At 49.8% G+C, this 21,029-nt stretch overlaps 1 protein-coding gene across 1 annotated transcript in view; it reads right to left on the bottom strand.

The window, feature by feature from the left end:
* CFAP74 (cilia and flagella associated protein 74) overlaps window positions 1-7,245 on the bottom strand; it is a 61,167-nt gene extending 53,922 nt beyond the window's left edge. The window contains exon 1 of the mRNA XM_077764002.1: window positions 7,206-7,245. The gene's annotated coding sequence lies outside the window, so the exon portion shown is untranslated. The remainder of the gene's footprint in view (window positions 1-7,205) is intronic.
* Between the last annotated feature and the right edge of the window lie 13,784 nt (window positions 7,246-21,029).

Raw genomic sequence — 21,029 nt, 5'->3', positions numbered from 1 at the left:
ATTTGCTAAATCGCGCTGGAGAAGCAGTTGGAACTTCCATTTCCATTTTTGGCAGCGCGGCTGTCCAGCGTGCCAGCCATCACTCTAAAAATAGCCACAAATGCTGCATAAAATTGTATTTAATTGCCTTAAAAACCTTGAAGAATTGACTAGAAAGTAAAAAATCATCAGGTCAAAATTTAAGTGAAGGCAAGATTATAAATAGGCAAAATGGCCAAGGCAAAAAAAAAAAGGCTCTTTTTAAATTGGATTTAAAGACTGATAGCAACAACCAAAAAATCTAACTGTCCACTATTTGGAGACATCTAAAACACGAGCTTACAGAAGCACTGAAATTTTTTTCACTGTTTATTTTTGAGAGAGAGACAGGCATGAGCAGGGGAGGGTCAGAGAGAGAGAGGGAGACACAGAATCCGAAGCAGCTCCAGGCTCCGAGCTGTCAGCACAGAGCCCGATGCGGGGCTCAGACCCACAAACCGTGAGATCACGGCCTGAGCCGAAGTCAGACACTCAACCAACTGAGCCACCCGGGTGCCCTGAAGGGACAATTTTACATCCATGTGTGTTCACTAACGGAGTCACAAAGGAGACAGCACAGATCAACAGAACAAGGAAGAAGTCAAAATGCCAACTCTCACGGGAGACTTTCACGCGCCCTCTCAGGAACTGATAACAAAAGCAGACAACAGAAGTCATTAATGTGGCACAACATCATTAACAAACTGAACATGACAGACGTATAGAGCACACCAACGACAGACTAGTAAGTGCCCCTGAAAGCACATGCTGAATATTTACAAAAGCCGTCTCCTGGGCCCAAAGCAGGTCTCAATAAATTTTAAAGGACTAAAATGGTACACGGCTTTGAGGAGCATAGGGAATACAGTCAGCTATACTGTGACAGGTTTGTGTGGTGACAGATGGTGACTACACTTATCGTGGTGGCAACTCTGTAATGTACATTAATAGCAAATCACTATGTTTCAGGGACACCTGAAACAGATACAATATTAATATTGTATGTCATTTATTCCTCCATGAAACAACCATAGAAAGCTTGTTCTCTGACCAAAAGTCATCAGGCCAAGTCAATAACAAATAGAGAACTATTTTTGAAAAATAAGAAACATACGTCTGGGGCACCTGGGTGGCTCAGTCAGTTAAGCATCCAACTTCGGCTCAGGTCATGATCTCACGGTTTGTGGATTCGAGCCCCACATCGGGCTCTGCGCTGACAGCTCGGAGCCTGGAGCTGCTTCAGACTCTGTGTCTCCCTCTTTCTCTGCTCCTCCCCCACTCATGCTCTCTCTGTCTCTCAGAAATAAATAAACGTTAAAAACAATTTTAAAAAAAGAAACCTACTTCTAAACAACCCATGGGTCAAAGAAAATATCATGCTGGAAATTATAAAATACTTTGAGCTGAGTTACGATGACAGTAGTGCCTATCAGCCCTGGCGCAGCCTACACCGCACAAGCGTGTGACCTTGGTGCATATACGGTATTTGGAAAAGGCGAAAAGTTTATGCACTGAACATCCAACGCAAGTAGTTACAGAAAGAACTGCAAAATGAACCCAAAGAAAGTGGAAGAAAGAAGGTTGAAAAGATTAAAAATTAATGCAACAGAAACTAATGTATAGGATAGAGGGTTTGCATTTTTAAAAGATTTATAAAGTCGATAAATGTATCAGGAAAACATTAAAAAATAAAGAAGTCACGGACAACCTTATGCCAGTAAATTTGAAAATGTAGACAACAGGACAAATTATTAGAGAAATATTACTAATCAAAATTGTTTGAGAAAGGGGCGCCTGGGTGGCTTAGTTGGTTAAGCGTCGGACTTTCGCTTAGGTCATGATCCCGCGGTTCATGGGTTCGAGCCCCGCGTCGGGCTCTGTGCTGACTGCCAGCTCAGAGCCTGGAGCCTGTTTCAGTCTGTGACTCCCTCTCTCTCTGACCCTCCCCTGCTCACGCTGTCTCTCTCTCTCTCTCCTAGAAATTAAAAAAAAAAAAAAAAATTAAAAAAAACCCAAAATTGTTTGAGAAAAAAACTTCAACATCCCATAAGCATAAAAGAAACTCAATCAACAGTCAAATAACATTCCCATGAAAAACACTCCAGGCTCAGAGGCTTCCCCATCGAGTTTCAGGAAACTCAGACACGCAGACCACCGGGTTCACGCACACCACCTCCAGGAGCGAGAGGCAGGTCCGGACTTCTCCGTGGGGCTCACGCAGCCTTTGCTACCAGAGCCGACACCGACAGCGGAGACCAGAGACTCAGAGCCCCCGTCGCTCAGAGCACAGGGAGGGCTCACCGGCCCGGACCCGCGGTGTCAACGCGGGGTAGAGCTTCAGGACCGCGGCGCGTTTACTTAGCATCAGAAGTCAGCTTAACGCACCCCGGTAACAGACCTAAGGAAGAAAACGATATCAACTCGACAAATGTGGGAAAAAAGTTGATAAAATTCAATGTCCCACTTATGCTTTAAGAAAACTTGGCAGCCTTACATTAGGAATGGTCTTCTTTCGTGTAATAAAGGCTACACGCTGCCGATGATGTACAGGAAACCGCGCGCGTCATCCTAGACATTAAAACGTTCTTTTAAGTCCAAGAACAAGGCTTAAGTGGTTAAGTGCCCTACTTCCAACTTCAGCTCAGGTCATGATCTCGCAGTTCGTGGGTTCGAGCCCCACATCAGCTCCATGTTGACAGCTCAGAGCCTGATGCCTGCTTCGGACTCTGTGTCTCCCTCTCTGCCCTCTCTCCACTCCTCTCAAAAAAAAAATGAGTAAAAAATTAAAAAAAGAAAAAGACTGAGAACCAAACAAGGGCTTCGCTGAGTCAGAAGCCAGAACCGCAGGGGTAAAAGGACCGAGAGGCATTCAGAAACGGCAGTGTTTTCCGATAACGTGACTGTATATACCGGAAATTCAGGTGAGTATACAGATACCCATTACGAAAGTTATTGAGACGATATGTAATGTCACTAGATATAAATGCAATAATAAGAACCAAATACATTCCCAGTTAGCAAAGATTTGGAAAAGATGCCACTTACAACTCCATCAATAAGTATGACGTGTGTAAGAACAGACACCACAAAAGGCGTGCAGGACGGCTAAGGAGAAAATGATGGAGCCTCACTGGGTGACAGAAAAGAGGCCTAAATGCTACATAAATGGAACAGACGATCCAGACACTTCTAAGAGCGGCTGCCCCGGGGGAAACGAGGGAAGGCAGGCCTTTGTACATGAGAAGTTCCGTAAGACACAAGTAAGTCCACCTCATCAGTGTGGGCGTCCTGTTTGGATCCTGATTCAAGGAAGCAACTGTAAAAGACGTTTTTGAGATCCTGTGGGAAACTGAACACAAATCAGCCTTAGATTTTACTAAGAAATTCACGTTAATTTTGTTGGGGTTGATACTGACTTTGCAGCTGTGCCAGAAGTGAGCCTTTTGGTGTTGGAGGAGTGTGAGGTATTTATGGGTGAAACATTACACCTGGGGTTTTCTCTAACAAGCAACCCCGCAAGGGAGCGAAGCCGTGGCAGGAATGGGGGGGGGGGGGCGTGAGTTCTCCTCACCACCTCCTCTACCTTTCTCAGTTTGCAGCTTTCCCACATTGAAGTGCAAAAACAGAATACAGCCAACGTAAATAAATAAATGTTCAAGTACGGGGGACTCAGTCTTAATCAAGATGCCAGTTCTCTCCAAATTGCTCGACAGACTCCCTAAAACCCGTGCCCCGGTCCAGCCGCGCCCAAGGAAGGGCAGCAGGGTCGGCGCTGAGAACTAGGCCTTCGTCCTGGGCTCAGCTCTGTGCGGGTTAAAGACTCACACGGACAGCATGAAACCCGATCACAGGGACTGGTGGGCACTGGGGGCCTCGAGACTCCTGGGTTTCTTTTTTCTTTTCTTTCTTTTTTAAATTTGTTTAGTTTTGAGAGAAGAGACAGAGCATGAGCAGGGGAGGGGCAGAGAGAGAGGGAGACATAGAATCTGAAACAGGCTTCAGGCTCTGAGCTCTCAGCACAGGGCCCGACGTGGGGCTTGAACCCACAAACCACGAGATCGTGACCTGAGACGAGGTCGGACGCTTACCTGATTGAGCCCCCCAGGCGCCCCCAGAGTTTCTTACCCAGGACGCCAAAGTCATTAGCCAGGAGAGGAAAAGCTGGCAGATGGTCAAGCACACTTAAATGAAAAACTTTCATTCAGATGATGCTCTTGGGAGAGTGAGAAAGAGTTACAAGCCAGAAGAGAAATTCAATGCGTTACCCAAAAGGTCCTCCATCAAGACCACGCAAGGACTACCTGCGAATCAGTAAAGAAGGTGGGCAGCCCGGGCCGATGGCAAGACTCATGCAGGCACTGCACAGTTGAGGACATTCAAATGGCCAGGAAGTGGGGCGGCCGTGTGTCCAGGGCGGCCGTGTGCCCATTTTGTGCCTGTTTTCCTGGCATTATTAAGAGTGTTTCCCTTTAACTCTTAGCCAAGTCCTGCTTTGAATGATAAACTATTTCTTGGTAATGAAACCCCCCCTCCCAAAAACTGCCCAACTTCATTTGTAATTAGGAAAATGCAAGTTAAAACCACAACCTCCTATCATTACACAGTCATCACACCTGGTAAGACGTCACGAGCCCGTGCGCAGGGGAGCTTCACGGGAGTGAGGGTGGGGACGGTCACTTCCCAGAGAGTCTGGGGTCACCCCGCAAAGTTAACGAGCACGCGCCCGCGTGTTGCTCTCCCATTGTAACAACCTCCCCCAAACCCGGTGACCTCACGGATTTGTTCCCTGACCATTCTGTCCGTCAGATTCTGAAATGAGTCTCGCTGGGTGAAAGTCGAGGTGTGTGCGGGACTGTGTTCCCTTCGAGGCTCCAGGGCAGATTCCGGTTTCCAGAGGTCACGCACACTCCTGCGCCCAAGCCCCCACTGTGCGCCCTTTCTCCGGGGCCCCCCTGACGCTCTTCTGCCTCCCTGCCTCACTTCCGAGGAGCCTGCGTCTGCAGTGGGCGCAGGTGTTTAATCAGGACAACCTCCCCGTCTCCACCGCCTGGGGGACACCCTTCATTCCGCTGCCGCAGCACCGCACGTATTCCCAAGTTCCCAGGGTTCGGCCATGGGCCTCTCTGGGCGGCACCCTGCTGCCCCCCACTCCCTCTAACGCAGCGGTTCCTCTCCCAGGCGGGCGGCCTTCGGAGGCCCTGAGACGTCGTACCCTGTCCTGGGGCTGCCACCGCAAAGCACGACACACTGGGTGTTTCCGCCGACTAAGTGTATCCTCTCACACTTCCGGAGGCCAGGAATCTGACGTCAAGGTGCCAGCAGGGCCTGGTTCCCTCTGCAGCGCTGGGGCGGGCCCGCCCCAGCCTCCCCCCCAACCCTGGGTCCGAGCGCCCCCTGGCTTCCGGCAGGGCACCCCCAGGCGATGCTGTGTTCACACCTACGTTCAAGCGTCTCCTTTCTTTTTTTTTTTTTAACGTTTATTTATTTTTGAAGGAGAGAGAAAAAGAGCGTGAGTGGGGGAGGGGCAGAGAGAGAGGGAGGCACAGAATCTGAAGCAGCTCCAGGCTCTGAGCTGTCAGCACAGAACCAGACTCGGGGCTCAAACTCAAACCGTGAGATTGTGACCTGAGCCAAAGTTGGACTCTCAACCTACTGAGCCCCCCAGGTGCCCCTTAAATACCTTTGCATAAAGACACCTGACATATGGGATTAGGGGCCCATCCTCCTCCAGTGGGACCTCATCTTAGTGAATTACATCCCCAGTGACCCTATTTCCAAATGAGGTCACATTCTGAGATGCCAGGGGTTAGGGCTTCAACCTATGATTTTTCCCCTGAGGAAGCACAACTCAGCTCATGAGAGACTTAAACGACTGGGAGACACAACAGGCCCTCAGAGAACAGCAGCAGCTCTGACTAAAGCCCCACGGCCACCAGGAGCAGGAAACACCGAAGGCATGATCCCACCTACAGGGCGCTCAACAGGCACAAAGAACGAGCTGGCACCGAGTCACCAAGCGGCTGCTCCTCTTCCACACAACGGGCGGGGAAGGAGGTGCAAAGCGCACACACTTCTCTCCTCCGCTTCCAGACTGGGTTCCCCAGGTGGGGCGGGCAGAGTGGCACCCGCAGCGGCTCAGAGCTGGGGGTCAGGGCCTGCGTAGGAGGAAGGCAGCCCTGTGAAGCGCATCAGGACTCAGGGGGGCAGGGGGGCGTCCACTGTGAGCCACCCAGCTCAAGCCTGGGAGGGATGACGCGGCCACTACCCTCAAAGTGTCTCCCCACAAATACGTGCTAACCACAAAGGGAAAAAGTAACTTCCCAGCGGAGACATTGGCAGACACCACTTTAATGAAGTGATCAAGGCAAACATCATCTGTGATGTGACAAATGGGCCACCGTGAGCCACCTGACAGGATGGAATGAGCGGAAGAAAGTTGTGCATAAATTCTGTGACTTTCCTGCCAAGGATGCATAATGCGAATCTAATCTTGAGGAAACATCAGGCAAAGTAACTGCCTGCAGCCGTCAAAGGCGGCAGGGCCATCAGAGCCAAGGAAAGGCTGTGGACGGAAAGACACCGAGGAAGCACTAACGCAACCAAGTGCCATGCGTCGTCCCAGACTGAATCCTTTTGCTTTTGTGACTTTATGGGATCAACTGTCAAAATGTGCTTGACTGGGCTGAGGACCAGCAGTAGTGATACATCTATGGGATTCTCTTGACCTCGATGGTCACGTGGACATTATGCCCGAGGACGCCCTTGCAGGTAAGAAATACTCAAAAGTACGGCGGTGATACAGCATCGTGTAAGCATGTCCTCAAATACTTCAGGAAAAGGAAGATTGTTGGGGCTAAACTTGCAACTTTTATGTAAACTTGGGGTTGTTTCAAAATTGAAAATATATATTGTATTATTCCATTTATATGAAGTTTAACAACAGGTGGAATTTAATTACACTGCTTAGGAATGCACACGTAGGTCGTACACCTAGAGAAAAGCAAGGGAACCGGACTCACAGACCAGCCCACGGTCGTGGGGGCAGAGGTCTGCCAGGCGGGGGACGGGTGGGTTGACTCGTGCGTGTGGTGTTAATGGTCTTTTATTTCTGGACTTGGGGGGGCTGCTACTGATGTTCGCCTTAAAACCAACAGTACGCTGTGCACGTGCGTGTCTGCTCGGCTTACCCGCGGGGAGTGTGCGGGAGTCTTCAAGATGCTGCAGACTGGACAGGGCCCCACTCCTCGGGGGCTCAGCGCCAGGTCCTCGCCTGATAAGTGCCCAGTCCCCACCTGCTCCTCACCTGCCCGGCATGCGGTCCTCGCCTGCCCCTCACCTGCTCTCACCTGCTCTCACCTGCTCCCCACCTGCTCAGCACCTGGTCCTCGCCTGCCCCTCACCTGCTCCCCACCTGCTCTCACCTGCTCCCCACCTGCTCAGCACCTGCTTCCCACCTGCTCAGCACCTGGTCCTCGCCTGCCCCTCACCTGCTCCCCACCTGCCCCTCACCTGCTCAGCACCTGCTCCCCACCTGCTCAGCACCTGGTCCTCGCCTGCCCCTCACCTGCTCCCCACCTGCTCTCACCTGCTCAGCACCTGGTCCTCACCTGCCCCTCACATGCTCAGCGCCCAGTCCTCGCCTGCCCCTCACCTGCTCCCCACCTGCCCCCCACCTGCTCAGCACCTGCTCAGCACCTGCTCTCACCTGCTCAGCACCTGGTCCTCGCCTGCCCCCTCACCTGCTCTCACCTGCTCAGCGCCTGGTCCTCGCCTGCCCCACACCTGCCCCTCACCTGCTCTCACCTGCACAGCGCCGGGTCCGCGCCTGCCCCTCACCTGCTCAGCGCCCGGTCTTTGCACACGTCCAAGGAAGGCTCGCTCAAGCCCAAACCGCTGGCGGACGACCCCGGAGCCGAGGCCCTCCCGCCTCCCAGACCCGGTTATCCTTTGCAGAACCGAGNCGGCCGCGCGGGGGCGGAGGGGAGCCCCGCCTCGCCCCCCGCCGAGGCCCGGGGTCGCCGTTACTCCGTAACCGGCCCGTCGGGCACCCTGCCTGGCGGGTGTGTGTGACGAAGGCCCTCCCCCCACGCCAGGCCACGCAGGGGGCGTCCGGGCGCCCGAGGGCGTGCGTGCACCCTTGCCCTTGCAGAGACTTGCGGGCGGCTGGCCGGCTGGCCGCGTGCGGGCGGTGACCCCTGCCTCCCGGGCCACAGCGGGGCCCCCGAAGTCCTGTGGTTGGTGCGGGGAAGGCAGCCGGCCAGAGCCCCCCAGTCGTGCAGCGAGCGCGGCACAGGCGGGAACGCGGAAGCCAGCGGTGGCGGCAGGCCCCTCGGCCCCCTGCCCGCCGGCTGGCCAGGCCCTCTCCCCGCTCAGAGTGCAGGGCCCGAGGGGGCCGAAGTCACCCCACCAGCCCGCGGTAGCTCCTCTAGCAGAAATTCTACTCCCCTCCCGCACATGGCGACGTGGCGGAGCTGCTTTCTCCCCGGCTTTGCGTCTCTGGGCCTTTCCATCTATGCACTTTGTACTGCAGAAGGGAAGGATAGCAAAAGACTGGAAAGCGCCCGGTGTGCACCCGTGGGAGCTGCGGGAAGAGGGTGCCAAGGTGCTGTGCAGCCGCGCAGTGGAGCAGCTGTGACTGTTCCATGCTCTGTCCCGGAGTGACCTTCGGGACGTACTGTTAAGAAAACTAATAATAAAGTCGCAGAACGGTGTGTATGGTATTTTACTAAGAAGGGGCAGAGGCAATAAGAATATACATGGGCATTTTCCTACCTTGAAAAGTAACATACAAACGGTTACCAACCAGGGTCAGGAAGGTGAGGTGTGCGTGGAAACTGCAGTTCTCCACATGTGCTTGTCCCTTTGGCTCTGGAACTGTGTAATGACAAAGCCAAAAATAAATCAAGTCCTGAAAATTGGAAGCAAAATGAAACAAATCCTAGCGGTATGTCAGGTTGGGGGCTTAGCCACACAGAAAATAATTCAAGTGACATTAAAACCTGACACTTTGTAAGGGCGGAAAGAGCGGCAAAGAAATCTCGAATTGTTTGCATTAATCCTGGTCTTGATAATAATATCGCTGTTGCTATTCTGGAATCGTGTAAAGTGGGATACAGCAATTACGTAGTGTGGTTAATATTAGGAGCCAATGCTTTTAGCTTGAGAGAAGAGATGCAAAATAAGTTAAAAACTTGTAATCTTGGATTCGAATGGGAAATATTAATATGACAATATAATCCTTTTAAAAATGTATTTCTTAGTTCTATCCACTGAAAAGGCCTAGAACTGTCCAATATGATAACCACTGGACACATGTGGCTATTTAAATTGAAAAATAGGGGCGCCTGGGTGGCTTAGTCGGTTAAGCGTCCGACTTTCGCTTAGGTCATGATCTCGCGGTTCGTGGGTTCGAGCCCCGCGTCGGGCTCTGTGCTGACTGCCAGCTCAGAGCCTGGAGCCTGTTTCAGTCTGTGGCTCCCTCTCTCTCTGACCCTCCCCTGCTCATGCTGTCTCTCTCTCTCTCCTAGAAATAAATAAAAATATTTAAAAAAAATAAATAAATTGAAAAATAAAAAAGGGCATCTGGGTGGCTCAGCCGGTTAAGCATCTGACTTTGGCTTAGGTCACGATCTCACAGTTGGTGAGTTCGATCCCTGCATCCAGCCCGGAGCCTGCTTTGGATTCTGTGTGCGTGTGTGTGTGTGTGTGCGCGCGCCCCTCTCCCCCCCCCAGTCTGTCTCTCAAAAATGAATAAATGTTAAAGAATTTTTTTTAATTAAAATTAAATACTTGAACAGATATACGTACACCAGTTTATGCAGCGTTATTCATAATAGCCAAAAGGTGGAAACAACCCAAATGTCCATCAGTGGAAAAATGGAAAAACAAAATGTGATATGTATATATAGATATAATAGAATATTATTCAGCCATAGAAAGAAAAGAAATTCTGACACATAACAACATGGATAAACTTTGAAGACATTATGCTAAGTGAAAAAAGCCAGACACAAAAGAACAAATAGTTTGATTTCGCTTATATGAGGTACGTGGAGTAGTCAAATTTGTAGAGACAGGAAGTAGAACGGTGGTTGCTAGGAGGTGGGAGTGGGTGTGAAATGGAGGGTTAGTGTTTAATGGGACAGAGTTTCAGTTGGGGAAAATGGAAGGGTTTTGGCGATGGGCGGTGGTGATGGTTACAGACAATGTGAATGTGCGCAAGGTTGTGACCTGTATGCTTAAAAGTGGTTACAAAGGTAGCATTTATGTCATGTATATTTTACAGTAAGAAAAACATTTCAATTAAATAACATTAAGAATTCCATTCCTCGGTTGCAGTGGCCACATTTCAAGCTATCAATAGCCCCGTGTGGCTAGTCACTGCCATATTAGCGCAGATATGGAAAGTTCTCATTGTTCTCTTGGGCTGCACTGGTCTAGAAACAATCACCATTTCGGGAGGAGCGAGCACTCTCAGCACCTGATTGTTGTCGCCGCGTGCTGTCTCCCATGGAAACAAACCCATAGCTTCTTAGAAAAACGACTGATTTCAGATCTGTGGCAGAAAGCATACCTGATGGGGGCGCCTGAGAGACTCAGTTGGTTAAGCATCTGACTCTTGATTTTGTCTCAGGTCATGATCTCCTGGTTTGTCGGTTCAAGCCCTGTGTTGGGCTCTGTGCGGACAGCGTGGAGCCTGGTTTGGGATTCCAGACTGCCCCTCCCCCACTTGCACAGGTGCTGACTCTCCTTCAAACTAACTGAATAAATATTAAAAAAAGAAAGAAAGAAAAGAAAAAGAAAAGACACAAGAGAATCCTGGAGTTTCTTATCAACAGAAAGCAAGGAAATTGTCAATGAGTCCAGCATTGTGTCAGACGATTCTCTAGCCAGAGGCACTCCCACTGGCCGAAGGAAGGACAATTTGAGTATCAAAAAAAAAAAAAAAAAAGGTAAATATGATAGATTGAAGCACAGCAAAAATTTATTTTATTTATTTTAAAAATAAAATCCTCATTGATCATCTCTGACAGATGCTGGGATACTAAGCGACTATTCTGTCGTAGCAGCCACGGAGGAGCTCCACTCTGATCTCCCTTCAAGAGAGGATTTGCATTTAGCTGCTAGGAGTGCAGCTGGCCGCCTACCTCCATGTGCAGGACCGAGTTCTCTCTCTGTGGGTGGTCTCTGGTCGGTGACTGAGCACGGCACGGGCTCTAGGGGAACCATCTCCACCAACCCAGGACTCCTCTAATGGACAATCTCTGCTCCAGCGTTCCTCCACCCCCTTCCTTTGGGTTGGCCCAAACTTTGTTAGATTTGCATTAGAGTCAGATTCTCCCTGCCCAATTCTACTTCCTCCCCCTTTCCATTCACAGGCTTCCGATCAGTATTGCAGTCTGTGGGCTTCCTCGGCCCAATGTCACTCCCTGCTCCCACTCCCAATCTATCATAGCCACGAGCGCCCAGTGAAGCTCTTGCATCCTGAGTGCCATCTCATGGGACGCTTACTAGGGGACCCAAATTAACAGTTGGTAGCAGCAAGGGTCTGAGAAAGTAGATGGTAAGGCGGGGATTTACTACTAGATCACTCACCGCCCAGCTGGTAATGAGTAGCCCAGCCTGCGTAGCACGTGGACGCTTTGAACAAGGAGGCAGCCCATTGGTAAAATTTTCACCAGTAATAAATTGGGAGAAGAGTGGTTGGTACAGTGACTGAGAAGGATGTGTGTTTGGGAGGCTGAAGGAGATGCAGGCAAGAACGGTACAGTCATCTGGCTGCTACTGACTAGCTGGCACCCTGTCCAGGGATCTAAGAAGTTGGAGACAGTTCACAAATAATTGAAACTACGTGTATTGACACTAAAAGCAAAGGCGACAAAGGCAAAAATAAACAAGCGGGACCACATCACACTAGAACCCGTCTGCACAGCAAAGGGAACCATCCGCAAAACGAAAGGGCAGCCTACAGAATGGGAGACAATATTGGCAAATCATGTATCTGGTAAAGGGTTAATGTCCAAAATATACAAAGAACTTATACAACTCAATAGCAAAATATCCAACCAATACAGTTAAGAAATGGGCAGAGTACATTTGCAACAACATGGATGGAACTGGAGTGTGTTATGCTAAGTGAAATAAGTCAGTCAGAAAAGACAGATATGATTTCACTCACATGTGGAATTTGAGAAACTTAACAGATGATCACAGGGGAAGGGAAGGAAAACTAAGATACAGACAGAGAGGGAGCCAAACCATAAGAGATTCTTAAATACAGAGACAAACTGAGGGTTGATGTGGGTGGGGGGTCGGGAGGGTGGGAAAAATGGGTGATGGGCATTGAGGAGGGCACTTGTTGGGATGAGCACTGGGTGTTGTCTGTAAGTGATGATTAGACTGTGGGAATCTACTCCTGAAGCCAAAACTACACTGTGTGTTAGCTACTTGACGATTAAAAAAAATGGGCAGAGTATTGAATAGACATTTTCCCAAGGAAGACTAAGACATACAGTTGTCCAACAAGCACATGAAAAGATGCTCAACACCACTAATCATCAGGGAAATGCAAATCAAAAACCACACTGGGATATCACCTCACACCCGTTAGGATGGCTATCATCAAAGAGACAAGAAATAACAAGAGTTGGCGAAGACGTAGAGAAAAGGGTACCCTTGTGCTCTTGGGTGGACATATAAATAGACGCAAGCACTATGGAAAACAGCATGAAGGTTCCTCAGGAAATAAAAAATAGAACTGCCTTGAATCTCAGTCAAGGTGGCTTTGCAATGCCAAGGTCAGGGTCCTGGTTGGGAAGACCTGGACACGCGATGAGTAGAGCTGGGTGGATGCCCCGAAAGGTGTTGGCTCCTCAGACTTTTCTGAAACTTCAGGGCCTGCAACGGTTGCTCACCCCTACCTAGGAAGAGCTAGCATTCCCCTATTATGGGAAGATNGCCTCGCAGAATAAATGCTGGGCCTAACGAGAGAAAGGGGCGTGAAAATTAAAGCCAGAACCCACACTAAAATGCAGTTAGGAGGTTCTGCAGGGGGTGCTCTCAGGCCCTACCATTCTCGTCAACCGCTCACCCAACAAGAAGGCAGGGACCCCGCAGGTGGTCACGCTGCTTCACGCCCCCAGCTGCAGGAGGAAAGGCTTTCCTCATCTTCCTAGCAACAGCTCAGCCAATGAGAGACCGTCCCACCCAGCCAATGAGAGACCGTCCCAGCCCAGCCAATGAGAGACCGTCCCAGCCCAGCCAATGAGAAGACACTTCACTTCAAACTTCTGGTTTGCCGCCCTGGATGTGCTGCTCAGGCCCACCTGGCCACCCACCTCTATAGAAAAGCCTGCGTCCCCTTTGTTCGCTGGACTCTCCAGTGGGTTTGCTGTAGCTTGCGTGGCCACGTTGCAATTCTCTTTTATTCCCACATAAACCCATCTTTTGCTGGTAAAGTAACCGGAAGTTTTATCTTCAAGACTAACGGGGGCTATGTGCCAAAGGAGCTGCGAGAATGAGCCATGGAATGGATTTGGAAGGTGCTCGATCAGGGGGCCAAACATGCGACTATAAAAGGAAGAGTTTGTTGATGCAGGGCATTCTCTCAGGATATGGATTTAATACCCTGGCAAGGACCCCAGGGGATAGGAAGCTTGCTGCCAAAGTGGCTGAAAATCTTCCAAACTGGATGAAAACAATAAGCCCACAGATCCAAGAAACTCAGCAAACCTCAAGCAGAATAAATAGAGGAAAATCGCACCAGGGCACATCATAATCACATTGATGAAAATGAGAAATAAAGAAAAACTCTTCAGAACACTCAGAGAAAAGACACATTTCATACAGAGCAACAAAGCAACGTCAGTAATCTTTTTGAGAGCAGCCATGCCAGCCAGGGACAATGGAGCAGCAACTCAAAGACACTGAAATAAAAAAGAAAAACAAATAACCACTATCATCTAAACTTCTGTACTCAGAGAAGACAGCTTTTAAAAATGAAAGCAAGCTTATGGCATGTGAATTATATCCCAATAAAGCTGTTATTTAAAAAAAAATTTTTAATGATGGCAAGCTTCTGCTTTTGACTGAGATGGAGTAGCAGAGACAGATTTACCTTCCTGCCCAAAACAACTAAAAAACTCAACAAAATATACATATACTAAGTGACACCAGCTGTCAGGTTTTTGGACACCAGGGAATTAAGGACACTGATCCCTGAACTACGGGAGAAAGTTAGGTGAGCCTTTTGAGGATCTCAGCTTATTGCCTGGAGAAAGCTCCCAGGCCACTTAGGGAAGGGGGCTGAAGTGGAGCGTGAGCTGCAAGGGAAAGTTGACAAAATAGATTCCATCAAGATTAAAAACTTTGGGGCACCTGCGTGGCTCAGTCCATTAAGCACCCAACTCTTGATTTTGGCTCAGGACATGATCTCAAGGTTCGTGATTTGGAGCCCCATATTGGACTGTGTGCTGACAGCGCAGGGCCTGCTTGGGATACTCTCTCTGCCTTGACCCCGTTCGTGCTCTCTCTCTCTCTCTCTCCCTCTCTCTCTCCCCCTCTCAAATAAATAAATAAATAAATAAATAAATAAGACCCCCAACCTTTGGTTCTTGAAAAGATACTGTTACAAAAAGCGAATAGACAGTAGGGCTCCGGGATGGCTCAGTCAGTTGAGCATCTGACTCTTAATTTTGGCTCGGGTCATGATACTAGGGTTGTGAGATCAAGCCTCATATCGGGCTCTGCACTGAGTGTGGAGCCTGCTTGAGATTCTATCTCTGCCCCTCCCCACCCCACTCCCTTACATGTGCATGTGCACTCTCTCTCTCTGCCTCAAAAAAGAAAAAGGAAGGAAGGAAGAAAGGAAGGAAGGAAGGAAGGAAAGAGAGAAAAAGAAAAATGAATAGACAAGCTCAGGCTGGGAGAAAGTATTTGCAAAACATACATGCAACAAAGCACTTGTATCCACAATATACAAAGAGCTCTTACAACTCAATAAGAACACCAACAATCTCATTTTTAAATTTTGACAAAAGATTTGAACAAGCACATAAAGAGATGCTCAGTGTTATCAATCATTAAGAAAATTCACATTAAATCCACAATGAGATGTCTCTACATAGCTACAAATATGGCCAAAATTAAAGACTCCTAAGCAAGTGTTGATGGGGAAGCACAGCATCTTAAAATCTCATCCCTCACTGGTGGGAAAACAAAATGATACAGCCACACCAATACAGACTGGTAGTTTCCTATAAACATACATTCCCCCTAAAATCTCATAATCCTACAATAGGCATTGATTCCAAGAAAATGAGAATGTGTGACCGCACAAAGACTTGCACCTGAGCGTTGAAAGCAGCTATATTCTATAGTTGAAAACTGGGTACAGCCCAAATACCCATCAGCAGGTGGGTTGAGGCAAAGGGATGTATTCATACAAAGGGACACCACTCGGCAATAAAAAAATAAACTTCCAGTCCATGCTACTACCTGGGTGAATCTCAAACGTATTCTACTAAGTGAAAGAAGTCTCCTTTGTTACTACCGTGTTAGGAATTCATTGCTGTGTAACAAATGGCCACGGACACGGTGGATAAAACAACACCGGTATCCCCCAGCATTTGTGGGTCAGGATCCCAGCTCTGTCTCTCACAAAGCTGTGACCAAGATATTGGCCAGGGACACAGTCATCTAGAGGTTTGTCCGCTCTGTTGGACCAAGGGCGAGCCCCCCATGCCTGGCCCAGTGAGCTTCTTGCCATATCGACTCTCAACACAGCCGCTGGCTTCATCAATGTGCGCGAGTAGAGGGCCAGCAAGACCCAAGTCACATTCTTCACAAGCTGACCCTGGAAGTGATGTCTTGTCACCGTCGACAGTGAAACAAGTCCATAGATGCGACCCCGTGCCAGGGAAGGGGTTGCCCAATATTGGGGGGCAGCGGTCACGCAGGAGGCTGCCTGCACTGACTCATGCTGTGGGATTCCATTTATATTAAACTTTAGAAAAACAAAACTAAAGTGACAGAAAGCAGATGCTAGTGGTTCCTTGGGACCAGGGCTGGGGAGGAGGCTGACCGCAAAGGGGCAGGAGGGAGCATTTTTTTTTTTTAAATATTTTTATTTATTTCTAGGAAAGAGAGAGACAGCATGAGCAGGGGAGGGTCAGAGAGAGAGGGAGATACAGACTCAGAAACAGGCTCCAGGCTCTGAGCTGGCAGTCAGCACAGAGCCCGACGCGGGGCTTGAACCCACGAACCGCGAGATCATGACCCAAGCGAAAGACGGACGATTAACCGACTAAGCCACCCAGGCGCCCCAGGAGGGAGCATTTGAAGGTGGTGGAAATGTGTCACGTCATGACTGAGGTGGTGGCTGTGCAATCCGACACGTCTCGAAATCCATAAAATTGTATACTTAAAATTGGTGCATTTTATTATATGTTAATTGCATGTCAACAAAACTGATAGAAAATGAAATAAAATGAAATAAAACCTAGATCCAGGCCACAACCCTATAGGCCGTGCATGACTTGGAGCCCACCTGCCTCAGCTGGCCCCCTCCCTCGTGTCTTCTTCACAGCCCACACTGGCCTGACTTTGCCTCTTTTTGAACTTACTGGTTCATTCCAGCCTCAGGAACTTTGCATTTCCTTTCTTTTTTTTTTTTAAATTAAAAAAATGTTTAAGTAATCTCTACATTCAATGTGGGGCTCAAACACACAACCCAGAGACCAGAGTTGCACACTCCATCGACTGAGCCAGCCAGGCACCTCAGGACCTTTGCACTTTCTATTCTCTACCTGGAGCATTTACCTGGGCCTTGATGCAGCTGGCTTTTGCTCCAGGAGGGATAAGACATATTTCAAGTTTCAGCTCAAACGTTACTTCACAGCAAGGTCCTTCCTGACTACCCTAACTGTCCCCCTTCCCAGAACAGTTACTCTATTATTATCTTGCTTACGTTCCATCGCCGCATGTATTTCATCCTTAATAAGGTTTGTTTATTTACTAATTGTCCATCTTCCGCCTTCTAGAAGGGGAGCTCAGTGGAGAAGGGGACCTTTTATATCTTCTTCACATCCAACATCTAGACCAATATTTGGCATGTAGTGTGTGTGTGTGTGTGTGTGTGTGTGTGTGTGTGTGTGTGTGATTGAGGAAGTTTAATGAAGGTAATTGAATATCAAGTATATAAAAGATCACTGTTTTTATTTTTCCAGCGTCCTGCCTGGAGGGCCAGCATTGAGGACAGTGAGAGACGAGGGGACCCCAGAGTCTTCCTGTCACAGAGTCTGGGAGCAGCCTCGTCCCAGCTGCTGGCGGGACCCTTCTCCTCAGTGGCTCCTTGAGTTTCCACGTGGTTGATTCCGTGTGGCTCTATCCAAAGTGGAATGTTTTCCTCACTGGGCTGACAGCCTTTGTTGTCAGGAACGCTAATTTGTGTTCAATGTCTTCTACCACATGAAAGAATTCAAATCACTACTTACATTTTTTGAGAGCGAGTGGGGGGAGGGGCAGAGAGCGAGAGACAGAATCCCAAGCAGGCTCCGTGCTGTCGGTCCAGAGCCCAATGCAGGACTCGATCCCACGAACCATGAGATTATGACCCAAGCCCAAATCAGGAGTCAGACGTTTAACCGACGGAGCCACCCAGGCACCCCCAAATCAGTATAAGAGAGAAGAATAGAATTCTGATTTCTCCACATTAAATATGACCAACTGTTGTTTTTTAAGTTTATTTATTTATTTTGACAGAGAGAAAGCATGAGTGGGCAGAGAGGAAGGGAGAAAGATAATCCCAAGCAGGCTCTGCACTGTCAGGGCAGAGCCCGAGGCGGGACTCGAGCCCACGAACTGTGAGATCGTGACCTGAGCCATGCTGGATGCTTAACCGGCTGAGCCGCCCGGGCGCCCGTACACGTGACCGTTTGTACTTGAATGTCCATTCGACTCACATAGAAAACATTCTGAGCGGCCAAGTTCGATTGTGTATTGGTTCTCAGGGCCTTGATTCCTGAAAACAGCATCACAGCCAAGCCCTATTTGCTGTGAGTCCATCCTCTGTCTAAGCAGACGGACAACCCCAGGCTGCTGCAAGTAGTGTGCTTTCAGTCCTTTCGGCCAAGTTTCCTCGCTTCTCAATGAATAGATTCCATCTGAAAACCATAGCATCAATAATTACATCCTTAGCTCAAGAAAATTCTTTTGTCACTGCCGTTTCTCTGTTTGGTGCATTTTCCCCCAGGAAAATAATAAAGCAACTTCACAAACATATCAGGCAGGGATTTTAAATTTAGCTAGTGCTGTTTCCCCTCCCGGGTCCCTATGACTCACCTCCACCTCCCGGGGCCCATCGTGCCGGTGGGATGGATGCAGGCCAGCTCTCCGCCCAAGCCTTCGACTCAGTGCCATCCCTTCCCTTTGGCTGCGAGCACCCCACGAAGTGATTACCCAAAAGGTAAATAATGCAAAAGAGCTCCAGGTCGAGGATTTCGAGAAGCAAATAGACCAGCAGACCACACTTCTGTGGCTTCTCCAGATGCAGCTTAGGTCACTGCTGTGCTCCGCCCCGGAGAAGTATTGCCTGTGACTCCGGGGGGCTAAGTAAGGAGACGGTTTCCATACCTTCCAGGGCCAAATGCATGACTGTCCTGCTCAGCACCATATGGGGGGAGCATAACGCCTCGCTGCACTAAGCAGGGGAAGAGAGACGGCCGTCACTGCCCCGAGCTTGAAACCAGAGGACTCTGCGAGGGTCCTGCCCGACGGAGAGGCCACCATGTCCAAGGGGGGGCGTGGACGAGTTGGGTAGATGTACAGGGATCGGATGTGTTAGGTTTGAAACTCGCTGTTTCGTTCCCGTGGTCTGGCACCAGGACTCCCGTTCTGCGCTCTTAGTGGTACCGAGAACGGGGCAGGGCTGTGGGGGTGTCTGGGGAAACCGCACGGGCCTCACCTGAAGCGGAGCGCTTTCCACTTGCGGAGACCCCTCCCCTCCTTCTATGGATTCTGGGTTTCACCAAAGTTGTACTTCTCCAAAATAACAGGCGTGGAATTAACACGGGGAATAGTCTACATATTTTCCAGAGAAGGGAGGTGGCCTGACCTAGACCTCTGACTCAGAGAGCATTTCCTGAACCCTCTCAAAGGGAGGGAGAGGTGGGGTGTTTCCACTTCCCCGGCGTGGCTGATGCNCATGACCCGAGCGAAAGTCGGATGCTTAACCGACTAAGCCACCCAGGCGCCCCGGCTGATGCTGATTCTGAGGCTCACCTTAGCCTGGCCGGGGGCCAGCCGCACAGAACCAAGGCCTGGTTTCCTGACCTTTGGTGGGGCTGCCCCAAACGGGCTCCCTCTGTTCTGGGGCAGCTGGATCTTATCTGAATGGGGCTGAGAATGAAAAAAGGGGATACCGCCCAGTGCCCCCAAGCTAATTTTCAAAAAACTGATTTTCAAATAATGAAAATTCCCATTCTTCAGATCCAAACAGACCAGTTAGGGATAATATAGAACTAAAACGAAGCTTGCAGACTCTGGGGAAGAAATTAAGTATTTTGACTGAAGGTCACTAATATCCCGGTTGTTCGGGATGGAGCTGCTACTAGAGAAATCTGCAGGAGGCGCACCACATGGTAGGTCGGATGAGCGTGCGGTGACTTCTTTCTCTCTTTCTCTATTCACGGCTTTGCAACACGCTTGCCTCCAGGGCTTGAGGAAGAAGAGGCGATTTGATGACCAAATAGCCAGAGCTATGGCTAGAATACCCGTCCAGTATAACTTTGCAGTGGAAGTTTAAGGTTAATTCTATGCCTCAGGTAATAGAGGCAAGTGAAGAAAATAGCAACAGAGTCTGGTTCACCTTGAACTTGTGATTCCTTGAATCAAGTGGTTAACACTACTTCTCTGAGGCTGTCAGCCCCTGGATCTTCTCAAATATGGACGGGGTGTGACAGCCAGACCCTCTGGCTGCCTGACCAGCACAGAGATCACAGCTTGGGACTGAAAGACAGAAGCCCCGAGCAGCAAAGGGGCTGCTGCCTAGGTTCATTTTGCTGGCTTTTGGAGACTCAGACTGTGTCTTTTCCTACACTTATTAGGCACCTATTATGTGCCAGAGGGTTAGACACGAGGGATCCTGTGAGGAAGCAGGCGGACAAGACCGTGTTCTGGCGCGGGAGTAACAAGGGCTGGTAGGCGCTCACAGCCCGTGCTCTGTTCCAGGCCGTCTTCTGGGCACTTTCTGAGGGATGAACTCCTTACTCTCCCAAAACGTGTGCAGAAGGACACCCAGGAATGAGGCCGGGAGGCCCCGAGACTTGGCCAGAGCACACGCCCCGTACGTGCAGGGCGTGAAGATTCTGAGATCAGTGCTTCCATACCCAAAGAGGGGGGCGTAGCCCTGCGAGGGAGGCACTCCTGCTGAGCCCTGACCGGCTTTCTTAGGGCCCGTCTCTGCGGCATCAGGAAAGAAAGCTGGGAACCGGCCCCATCCTTGGACACTGAGCACTGAACACTGGGCTGGAAAATTCCAGCAGCAAGGCCCTTTCTACCTGCCCCATTCTGGCCCGCGTCTGCAGTCATGGGAGCGGACCTACCACCCTCCAGGACAAGTGTGCCCGTTCTTAGGTGTTTTCATGGGAATTCACTTTCTGTTGTCAGCTGACATTGACTCCGGAAATGAATAAATGAGCCCACAATGATTAAAGTTTGTGATGTCTTTTGAGGGGAACTGCACAGAACTTCTGTTGGAAAGAATTGCTCATGGCCTTGACTTCCTCAGCTCCTCACGGGGTGCAGCGGTGGGTGCCACCTTCCTTACACCCAGCCATCTGCAGTGCCCTTGGAGGGGGCGTGCACAGGTGTGACGGAGCCTGACCAGGCTGGCAGAGAAGTCTCGCACCCCGTGACCAGGGCCTCCGCCAGAGAAGCGGCCGCTGCCCGCCCCCCTCCTCTCCCGGTCAGGCCGGCCCAGGGTGGGCAGTGGCGGCTCCGGCTCTGGCATGAGT

This window comes from Crocuta crocuta, unplaced genomic scaffold (assembly GCF_008692635.1).
Source record: "Crocuta crocuta isolate KB4526 unplaced genomic scaffold, BGI_CrCroc_1.0 scaffold13, whole genome shotgun sequence".
Lineage (NCBI taxonomy): Eukaryota > Metazoa > Chordata > Mammalia > Carnivora > Hyaenidae > Crocuta > Crocuta crocuta.
The sequence above is the reverse complement of the archived record's forward strand: the minus strand, read 5'-3'. Positions and strand labels throughout refer to the sequence as shown.